The sequence below is a fragment of the Myotis davidii genome, unplaced genomic scaffold (genome assembly GCF_000327345.1).
Source record: "Myotis davidii unplaced genomic scaffold, ASM32734v1 scaffold241, whole genome shotgun sequence".
In the NCBI taxonomy this organism is placed as follows: Eukaryota; Metazoa; Chordata; class Mammalia; order Chiroptera; family Vespertilionidae; genus Myotis; species Myotis davidii.
The window spans coordinates 58,848-70,373 of record NW_006291199.1 but is presented as its reverse complement, the minus strand read 5'-3'; the positions used below and the strand labels follow the sequence as shown (position 1 = coordinate 70,373).

The 11,526-nt window shown below is 43.3% G+C and overlaps 1 long non-coding RNA gene across 1 annotated transcript in view; it reads left to right on the top strand.

Annotated features, from left to right (window-relative positions):
* LOC107183175 overlaps positions 1–7,062 on the top strand; it is an 11,104-nt gene extending 4,042 nt beyond the window's left edge. The window contains exons 2-3 of the long non-coding RNA XR_001513955.1: positions 2,529–2,534; positions 6,932–7,062. This is a non-coding gene — a long non-coding RNA (uncharacterized LOC107183175). The remainder of the gene's footprint in view (positions 1–2,528; positions 2,535–6,931) is intronic.
* Positions 7,063–11,526: the final 4,464 nt, after the last annotated feature.

Sequence of the window (11,526 nt, the reverse complement as noted above, 5' to 3'; positions counted from 1 at the left end):
AACCAATGGGAAGGGTAGCGGATGTATGGCTAATTACCATGTTTCTCTTTTATTAGATAGGATTATTGACTACAATTCTTATGCTGTACTTTACATGCCCATGACTATTCTGTACCTGCTAATTAGCACTTCTTTTTTTAAGAAAATTCTTTATTGTTGAAAGTATTACATATGTCCCCTTTTTCTCCCATTAGCCTCTCCAAGCCCACCATCCCCCCACCCCCCTGCCACCCATGCCTTCACACTCCTATTGTCTGTGTTCATGGGTTATGCTTATATGCATACAAGTTCTTTGGTTGATCTCTTACCCTCCCACCCCTACCCTTCGCCCATCTTCCCCTGCCTTCCCCCTGAGGTTTGACAGCCTGTTTGATGCTTCTATGTCTCTGGGTCTATTTTTGTTCATCAGTTTATGTTGTTCATTAGATTCAACATATCAGTGAGATAATTTTATACTTATCTTTCACTGACTGGCTTATTTCACCTAGCATAATGCTCTCCAGGTCCATTCATGATGTTGCAAATGGTAAGAGTAATTTCTTTTGTACAGCTGCATAGTATTCCATTGTATAGATGTACCACTTCTTTTTATCCACTCATCTGATGAAGGGCACTTAGTCTGTTTGAGATCTTAGCTATTGTAAATTGTGCTGCTATGAATATAAGGGTGCATATGTCCTTTCTGATTGATGTTTCTGATTTCTTGGGATATATTCCTAGAAGTGAGTTTATTGGGTCAAATGGAAGTTCCATTTTAATTTTTTGAGGAAACACCATACTGTTTTCACAGTGGCTGCACCAGTCTGCATTCCCACCAGCAGTGCACAAGGGTTCCCTTTTCTCCACATTATCACCAGCACTTGTAGTTTGTTGATTTGTTGATGATTAACATTCTGGCAGGAGTGAGATTGTACCTCAATGTCATTTTTATTTGCATCTCTCAGATGATTAGTGACTTTGAGCATTTTTTCATATTCCTCTTTTCCTTCTGTTTGTCTGCTTTCAAGAGTGTCTATTTAGGTCCTTTGCCCATTTTTTTTTATTGGATTGTTTGTCTTCTTGTTGTTCAGTTGTATGAGTTCCTTATAAAATTTGGAGATTAAATCCTTATCAGATGTAACATTGGAAAATATGTTCTCCCATGCAGTGGGCTCCCTTATTATTTTGTTGATGGTTTCTTTTGCTGTGAAGAAGCTTTTTATTATGATATAGTCCTGCTGGGGTGTTTCTCAGCATCTAGAAGGGTTCAGGAATCTGGAGAATGGCTGTGAGTAAATTAATAAAGAGACTAGACATGAACTATAAATTTGGAAGGCATTTTGGGGAGTCAGAGGAGACCTAGCTTTAGTAACCAAATTCTCTAAACCACTGGACCCCTAGCTTTTTACTAACACAAATTGCCCTAAAGCAAAGCAGATATATATATCAAAGGTAAGGTTTGGTATACAGTAGGCATTGTCAGGTTGGGGGAACTGCCTTGGCTGTTAGGCAGCAGGCAATAATATATGCAAATCTTTAGGTTTGGGGAAAGACTTTCAGCTATTCCAGAAGCAAGTGATATATGTAGCTTGAGCCCTGCTGAAGCCTCAAGGTCCACCAACATTTTGATGAACTTCTTTCATTTATGACCTGTTGTAATTAGCCCCCAGCATGCCCCCCTTCTTTGTTATAATAAATTTAATAAGAATGTATGTCATTTGCAGAGCTCGAGTCCTTATTAGATTTTTAAATTCAATGGAAAGGATAGAGTTCTATTATGTCCCTTTAAATTGTTGCCAGGCATCAAAGGAATCAGTCTGCGATAAGCTTCTTTCTGGGCTCAGAGTTCTTTGAGTCTTCTTTCCATTACTATCCCCTGTGACATGACAGCAATAATATTCCAGTTCTGGATGGTGGACACATGGTGGCAATGCAGGTCTGACCTTCTGTGGCTTGGTCCTGGGCAACCTGCAGTGACGCACACTGCTAGCATGGCAAGGCATATTCACCATCTTCCATCTCTGGACTGTTTCTCCTTTTTCTCATTGGTGTGTTGGTTGGGGCCACTGCCATCTGTGGCTGAAGTAGTCTGGTTAGTTCCTCTCTTGGATCCATTGTTGCAGGAATCCACACAGGCTTGGAGGAGTTTTCTGGAAATATATAAGCATATTCTTGACCAAAGGTTAATAAAGGAATCTTTCTATAAACTAGACTTGGGATCTTTTCATTTTTGCCCAAACTATTTTCCTTTGGCGTATTCTGACAATATGTGTAATTTCATGGGTGTCTTGCCATCAGCATTACAAGTGAAAAAATTTTAAAGTAAACATTTTAAGTAATTAAGCTTGATGTAATTTACTTACAGGATATTTGTCCACTATCCCCCCTTTTTTGATGTAAATAAATTTAAGAGGCTTTTGGAAATTTTGCAATGCAGTCTTGATAACTTTTAATTTTCTGCACAGAAATATGACTGCTTTGGATTCATTGATTTTAAGCAGCTTTTACTATGCTATGAATCATCAGAAGAAAATTAGTTAATGCTCCAGGAATAGGTTTCTGCCTAGTACAACTAAGTTCCCTTGAATATTCACTTATTTCAATTTGCCAATTTAAATTAGTCTGAAATAATGTTTATTTTTTTAATTTTACTTGTCCTTGGCTGTAAATGATACTAATTGAATTTCTGCTATCAGTCTTTGAGTATACCTACCTAAGCTTTGTTTAAGGAGGCAAAAACACAAATTACTTTTCTTTTTGAAACCTAATATATTAACCTTTTAAATTACAGTTTTCCAGATATTTGAAGAAAACCTCTCTTTATTTCCTTCCAGAGTAATTTCTAGGCCACCTTTAGAGAGTTTCTTTTAAAAAACTTTTTTTTCTTCTACAAACTCATTAGTCAACAGAGCCAAATATCAAACTCATTAGTCAACAGACTCATTAGTCAACAGAGCCAAATATCAACAGTACAACGATTGCAATTTTTTTTGAGAGCCAAATTTTTTAAACTTAAACTATATAGGTAGGTACATTGTTATTAACTTAATTAGGGTACTCCTAAGCTGGTCTTTGCTAAAAAAGTCCTCAATCTGATTGAGGTATGTTTGCTGAGGTCAACCCCTTCCAACTCTCCTATCCACACTTGTCTGGTATACTTGTTTCAGATAGACGAGTGTGGACAGGAGAGTTGTAAGGGGTCAACCGCAGTGAACGTACCCAAAAAAATGTACCTCCCCCACTCTGTCTATATTTAAGTGACTCTCTTTATAGTTATGATTACTATTAATTAGGTTTAATGTTTGAATAATAACCTTCAGTTTATCCTGTAAATATTAGCAGAAGAGATTTCAAAATTTAAAATTTTTTTTTATTAACCTTAAGATTTACTTTAACATAGCATACTTTTTTGGCTCATTTGCATATACAAAGGGATTATGGGAGGTCTTAGTAACTTTCAGAGGAATTTATTAGAGTCCAATTGCTTATAAAAACATTGGCTTCTCATATAACTTAATTTATATGAGACCCTGATTGTATTTTTAAAAGCTAATTTATTAAGTAATTAAAGTAAGTATCTTTATTAAAAAAGCAAAGTAAGCAAATTTATATATTTTATCCATGAGGCACAAACGCCACCTCACCCACAGCCCATTTAAAATGCAGGCTGCTAGAGGGCTTTTCGTCTTTCAAAATTTCATTGCTTTTTGTTTTTTAAAATTCTGCTGCTGAAAAATTCAGCTTTACTTAAGAAATGTTTTAGCAACTTTGCCCGTTCTCCCTTAGAGGTTAAAACTTTATAATATTTAATATATATATTATATATTTATTAATTTTTATTTGAAAAAGCTTTCCATGTGATTTTAAGTGAATTAGATAGGCTTAAAAGATTATCAAATATATATATCCCCCAAAGATTATATTATATACTTTTTATAATTATGTTAAAAGATATTGAGGAGGAAACTGGTCTTGCAAGGTGTGTCAGGCCATAAAAACTGATAACAATGCACTGCCCTCAGGGGGGGAAGGTCGTTATCTCTGGCTCCAGGGCAGTTCATCAGATATGGCCTGCAAACCCCCAACACCTGGGGGTTTTCCTTTAAGCCCACAAAATGGGGCAGAACAATATCTGCAAGACAAAGACCCCAGAAGGTTATAAAAAGTGAAGCCCTCTGCATGTTTCTTCACTCTGACTTAGAAATTATTCCTGGAGTCCACTAGTGTTAATAAATGGGGTCCTTCCCTTTCTCTAGGAAGCATGCTTGGTATTTCTTTGGTCTTCTGCTACATTTGGTTCCCTGACCGTGAAGCTAACTGCATTTGACTCTTGCCTCTGGTGAGTGGATGGGGTTTGGGGCCAGGGGCGTGGGACAGGCCTCAGAAGCTGTGCGCTGCTGATTTTAGAAGAATTGAACCTGGGGGAACTCCAGGCACTCCAAGACCTCAGACCAGGACCCGGTCAGCATCTGGAGAAAGTGCACGGACACCTCTGGACCTGTCAACAGAATTGGTAAGGTAGGGACCCCAGTCAGTCAGGCCCACTCCAAATGAGGGCAAGGGGGAGCTTGATCACCTCCCCAGAAGTCATAGGACTTCGTCAGGTAAATCAGGAATCAGGACTCAGGAGGGGAGTGAATTCAGATTCAATTAAGGACTTATGGGTTCACTCTTCTATTTGTTCGTGTGTGGGACTAGCCAATTTGCTACCGAGAAGGGGGGATGGATGCAGTCTTAACTCCTCCAGTAGGTTCTCACCGAGATGTCCTTTGAGAATTCTGTTCTGGGGCGTGAGTGCCGGGAGTGCCCCCATGCCCATCTGGGGAGTTGGGCATTATCTGCTTAGCTCCACTCTGGGCTAGTCTACTGAGAGAGTGTGATTATGGATGTTTGTCTGTTTGAAATTTTGGAATTCTGGGGTAGATTTAAAGATATTTGCAGCTCTTCTTGTCTTGTTTGGCTGGCTCTTTCAAGGGCAGGGCTCACAGCTCCACAGGGTGGAGAGATTTTACCGCCCTGCCCCTGCCTGTGCTGATTAAGGATCTTTTCTTTAAGAAGACCCTCCAGGCTTTTAGTCAATTTCCTTGCACCTTTGTCTATCTCTCGCCACTGATCATCATGGGGTTGGGACAAAGTAAACCCACTGTTCTCAATTGCATGTTGGAAAATTTTGAAAAGGGTTTTATTGAGGACTCAGGTATTAAAGTGAACCCCCAAAACACTGAGGAAATTCTGTGAATTAGAATGGCCAGCCTTTGGGATCAGTTGGTCCAGGAAGGCTTTTTAGATGTAGGACTGGACAAGGCGGTCTGGAATATAGTTACGACAGACCACAGGCACCCAGATCAGTTCCCCTACATAGACAGCTGGTTAGGAATTGCTCAAACCTTGCCGCCTTGGGTCCAGTTCTGTAAGGTTTTAGTAGTAAGAGAAAAGACACAGGTCTCTCAGAAGGGAACCCAACCCCTTGTTCTGCCAGGATAACCTGAGGAAGTCCTGCTGGTTTTACCATTTCCGTATGTGCCACAGGCAGCACCAAGTGCTTCCCCAGCTGATCTGAAAGGTCCAGAAACACTGCCCCGTTCTGTTTCTCCTCAACCAGGCTCTCCAGAGCCAGTTGGGTGATGCTTGCATTCAGCCGATCAAGGGCCCAGGCCACAACCAGCACATCAGAAGCCTCTAAGGTAGATTCGGGGTGCCAAAGTAGTTGGCAAAGATGGGAACTTTCAGGAGGGAGGGCCAGTCTATTATTATCAGCCCTTTACCACCAGTGACATATTGAATTGGAAACATCACACCCCAGCTTATTCTGAAAAACCTCAGGCCATGATATACCTCCTAGAAATGATCTTCCAGTCCCAGAAGCCCACCTGCGTGGACTGCAAGCAGCTCCTTTTCACATTCTTTAACACTGAGGAGCACATGAGAGTCATAACAAGAGGCTAAGAATTGGCTCCAGACCCAGACCCCTGCAGGAATATTAGATACAGATAGATGGGCCAGGAAGGCCTTCCCAGATGAGGAACCCAATTGTTACCCAAACTCAGAAGATGGAAGGACCGGGCTAGAAAGATATCGGCTGGCCTTCCTCCAGGGGGTCAGGGCCGGAGCCAAGAAGCTCACCAACATGGCTAAAATCTCTGAGGTTTTCCAGAAGCCTGATGAAAATCCAGCAGCTTTCTATGAGAGACTATGTGAGGCATCCTGGATCTACACCCACTTTAGACTTGAGGCTCCAGAAAATCAAACCATGGTAAATGCCATTTTTATAGGCCAAACGCAGCCTAACATCAGGAGAAAATTACAGAAACTGGAAGGGTTTACAGGAAAGAATGCTACTGAACTGCTAGAAATAGCTAACGAGGTTTTCATCAATTGAGACAGTGAAGCAAGGAAGGAGGAAAAAAAGAGAATACAAAGAAGGGCCAATATAATAGCAGTGGCTTTTAGAGGCTCAGGCTCCCAGACAGATCAGCAAGGATACAGACCAGGTTGAAAAGGAAGAGCAAGCCTGAGATGAGACTAGTGTGCCTATTGTAAGGAAACTGGACACTGGAAAAATGAATGTCCCGAAAGACAGTAAAAAGACTGGGCCCCCTTTTCTGCCCAGTTGCTATCAACCAGAGCCACCTGAAGCATATTTCATTGGGCTAGCAATGGCTGGTTCCAACTAGGACAGACCGAGCTCACTTCAGCTAGGCCCCCACAATCCCATGGTCAGAATGAAAATTGGGGGCCGGACTGTGGACTTTATGGTTGATACGGGAGCGGAGCACTCAGTAGTCACTCAGAAAGTAGCGCCTCTCTCAGGAAAGGAGGTCATCATTATTGGAGCTACTGGGGACCAGACCCATAGACCATTCTGCCACCCTCGCCGATGCCAAATTGGAAGTCCTCAAGTAATTCATTAATTCCTGTACTTGCCAGACTGTCCAGTGCCTCTAATGGGTAGAGACGTTTTAGCCAAAATGGGGGCAGAAATCACTTTTGCTCCAGATGGCTCAGCACAGCTTCGCCTAGGTGAGGAGACCTCCCCAATGATCCTGTCCTTAGCAGTGCCAAGAGAGGAAGAATGGAGACTTTATACCCTTCAAACAAAGGCCTCACCATTAGAACTTGAATTAGAGAAGGAATTCCCGCTGGTCTGGGCAGAAGGGAACCCTCCAGGCCTGGCTAAGGACCACACCCCGAGGCTAATTGAGTTAAAGCCTGGGGCACAGCCTGTTAAAATCTGCCAATATCCAATTCCAAGGGAAGCATGCCTAGGAATCCAGGTCCACTTAGACTGGCTGCTTCAGTGGGGTCTTGTTAAATGATGCAGGTCTCCATGCAACACACCTCTCTTGCCTGTCAAAAAGCCTGGGAATAACGACTACCGCCCAGTGCAGGATCTACAGGCTGATAATGAGGCTGTTATAATCCTGAATTCAGCACTCTCGAACCCCTACACCAGTGATGGCGAACCTATGACATGCATGTCAGAGGTGACAAGGGAACTCATTGTTTTGGATGATTTTTCTTTGTTAAATGGCATTTGTCTATGCAAAATAAATATCAAAAATATAAGTCTTTGTTTTACTATGGTTGCAAATATCAAAAAATTTCTATATGTGACATGGCACCAGAATTAAGTTAGGGTTTTTCAAAATGCTGACACGCCGAGTTCAAAAGGTTTGCCATACACTTCTGGCACTCATCCCCTGAGAGGCATAATGGTTTACATGCCTAGATCTGAAAGATGCCTTTTTCTGTCTTCAATTAGCGTCTTCCAGTCAGCCTCTCCTCGCTTTCGAATGGGAAAGCCCAACTACAGGGGGCAAGGTGCAGTTCACCTGGACCAGACTGCCACAAGTATCTAGGCTTCTGAATCACCTAAGGGAAACAAAGGCTAGGGACTGAAAGGAAGCAGGCAGTATGTGCCATCCCAGTCCCTAGCACCTGGCTGCAGATTCAGGAATTCCTGGGAGCAGCAGGGTTCTGTCGAATCTGAATCCCAGGGTTTTCAGACCGGCCAAGCCTCTCTATGAAGCTTTAAAAGGGGAAGAGAAGGCACCCATTGAATGGGGCCCTGAGCAGGAGAAAGCCTTCATCAGCATAAAGGCAAAGCTCACTGAGGCCCCAGCACTAGGGCTACCATATTTGATGTGAGACTTTAATCTTTTTGTTCACCAGAACAGTAGGGTAGCCCTAGGAGTTCTAAACCAGGAGTTTGGACCCTGGCAAAGACCAGTAGCCTATCTCTCTAAGTGGATTGACCCAGTTGCCTCCAGTAGCCCCCATGCCTCAGGGCCCTTGCAGCCATGGCATTATTAGTCAAGGAAGCAGATAAGCTTACTTTAGGACAAAACGCAAATGTAAAAGTACCTCATGCTGTTGTCACCCTGATGGAAGCAAGGGGGCAGCACTGGCTGACTCATGCTCGAATAACTCAGTATCAAAGGCTGTTATGTGAGAATCCACAGGTACAATTAGAAGCAGTGAGAACACTAATCCTGCCACCTTTCTACTCATCGCTGAGGGGGCCCCTGAGCATGATTGCCTAGAAGTCCTAGAGGAGGTTTATTCCAGCCGGGTAGACCTAAGGGATAGGTCCCTGCAAAATATGGACTTGGTATTGTTCACAGAGAGCAGCAGCTCCTTAGATGAAGAAAAAGACGAGCCGGATATGCAGTGTTATCAAACTTTGAGATAATTGAAGCACAGGCCCTGCCTGAAGGATGGTCAGTGCAGAGGGCAGAACTTTGAACCTTAGTAAGAGCCCTAAAACTCAGTAAGAATAAGCATGCCAACATCTACACTGACTCGCTCTATGCCTTTCCTACCCTGCATGTCCATGGGGCCATATATATGGAAAAGGGGATCTTGACAGCAGGAGGAAAAGGAATCAAAAATCATAATGAGATTTTAAAGTTACTAGAAGCAGTCTGGGAGCCTAAGGAAATAGCCATCATCCATTGCAAAGGTCACCAGAAAGGGAAAGACTCAGTATCAGCCAAGCTGGCTGCTAAAGAACAAGCAGCACCAGCACAGATCATGTTGGCCCCCAAATTACCTGAACCTTCAAAATATACTCCTCAGGAAGAGAAATGGGCCCAGAAAGAAGGGGACAAGAGAACAATGGAAGGCTATTGAATACTCCCAGATCATAGGGTCTATGTCCCAGAACAGTTAGCCCATAAGATAGTCCTCCAGCAGCATGAACTCACTAATTTAGGAAAGGCTGCCCTATAAGCTTTGTTAGGCAGGTACTAGCTAATTGTCCATCTACCCACCTTGTGTGGTTCAGTCTCTCAGTGTTGCCTCCTTTGTGCTCAGAACAATGCTAAACAGGGTCCTGTAAGACTGATAGGAGTTCAGCGCTATGGCCAAGCTCCTTTTGAGGACTCAGAAGTAGATTTTACAGAAATAGGGCCTTGCAGAGGGAATAAATACCTGCTAATCTTTGTTTGCACCTTTTCAGGTTGGGTTGAGGCATATCCCGCTCGCACTGAAAAGGCGAGAGAAGTCACTAAGGCATTGCTGAAGGATATAATTCCACGTTATGGAATGCCTCTGACCATAGAGTTTTATAATGGCCCAGCCTTTGTAGCAGAAATAGTACAACAGGTAGCCAAAGACTTTAGGAATTAAATGGAATCTACATACAGCTTACAGGCCTCAGAGTTCAGGGAAAGTGGAGCGCATGAACCAGACTCTAAAGTAGGCTATGGCTAAGCTATGCCAAGAGACAACCTTACCCTGGACAGATATCTTGCCTCTTGTACTCCTGCAGGTACACTGTGCCCTGAGGGCCAGGGTAGGTTTCTCTCCCTTTGAAATTCTATATGGTAGACCCCTCCCTTAATTCGGCCAAAGGGAGATTTGGGGGAAATAGGGAACTTAGAAATCCAGAAACAACTACAAGAATTTGGAAAAACTGTCTTTGAGGTCCACAGGTGGGTTATTGACTGACTACCCATCTCTGTAGGAACAGCTGTACATCCTTATAAACCTGGAGACCAGGTTTGGGTAAAAGACTGGAAAAAAGAGCCCCTTAAGCCAATTTGGCAGGGACCCTATCCATTCATACTAACCACCCCCACAGCTCTCAAGGTTGCAGGACTGAGCAGCTGGATTCACCACTCCCAGGTGAAGGCAGCCCACCAGCCGAGTGACACTCAGCCTGAGTGGAAGGTGACCTCTGACCAGAAACACCTGCTGCAGATCACCCTCAAGAAGACAGCGGACCTGGCAGATCAACCTGCTCTAAAGAATTCAGATAACACCCTGCTGATTTCTTCCTTACACTAATCTTTCTTTTTTTATCTTCTCTTAAAGGCAAAATGCTCTGGTATTTCTGGATAATCATTGTTTTTATCTCTCTAGTAATTCTCATTTTGTCTTTTTATGAGTGCCAGCAAAATCTGAGACTTGTACCAGGAGGAGAACTCATCTTGCTGGGACACAGACGCACCATAAAATTACTGCTCCCCACACAGAAGCACAAAGACCTAATCATAAATTGTTGGATTATACCTTGTCATGCTATCCTTTGCTCCTTGCTTAGAAACTCACTACCCAAATATGCTAGACAAGGTAGTCCATGAGAAAACCCAATCAAACCAGAGTTTTGTTAGCTAAACTTATCAGCCTGTGGCCTCTTATGACTCTACTACCAAATGTACATGGGGTGGGGAGAGGGGGTTGTATTGGAGAGGACCTGTCACGGCCAATATGCAGCTAACTAATGTTGCTCCTATTTGTTTCAGCAGTGCTCAGGGCCAACATCCAACAGGTCACATCCCAGATGAAGTATGCAACTCTACCCCCAAGGCTGAAAACACCACCTACCCCTGGTGCCCCCTGTAGGAACATCTACGTTTGTGGGACCACTGATTAACTCTTCAAGCCTGAAACCAGAACTCCCTAAAAACCCCTCTGAGAGGAATAAGTGGTATGTTAACCCCTTGGTCATCATTCCTTTCCAGCAGGAAGTAGCTTAGAGCAGTTGTCACCCCTGTTCACCATAAGATCCCGTGGTCGTTGCTCTAGAAGGCTAAAAGAAGCTTGTGGGAGAAGAGGGGGTGGGGGATGAGGAGGAAACTGATCTTGCAAGGCATGTCAGAACATAAAAACCGTGAACAATGCACTGTCCTGGGGGCGGGGGAAGGTCGTTATTGCTGGCCCCAGGACAGATCATTGGATATGGCATGGGGACCCCCAACACTTGGGGGCCCTCCTGTAAGCCCACAAAAGGGAACAGAACTATATCTGAAAGACAAAGACCCCAGAAGGTTATAAAAAGTGAAGCCCTCTGCGTGTTTCTTCACTCTGATTTGGAAATTATTACCGGAGTCTATTAGTGTTAATAAACGGGGTCCTGAAAAAAACACACAAGATGGCGGCATAGGTAAACACTGGAAATTGCTGCCTCACATAACTACTTCAAAAATACAACTAAAAGACAAAGCGGACATCATCCAGAACCACAGGAAGGCTGGCTGGGTGGAAATTCTACACCTAGAAGGAAAGAGAAGAGCACACTGAGACTCAGAGGAGGGGCGGACG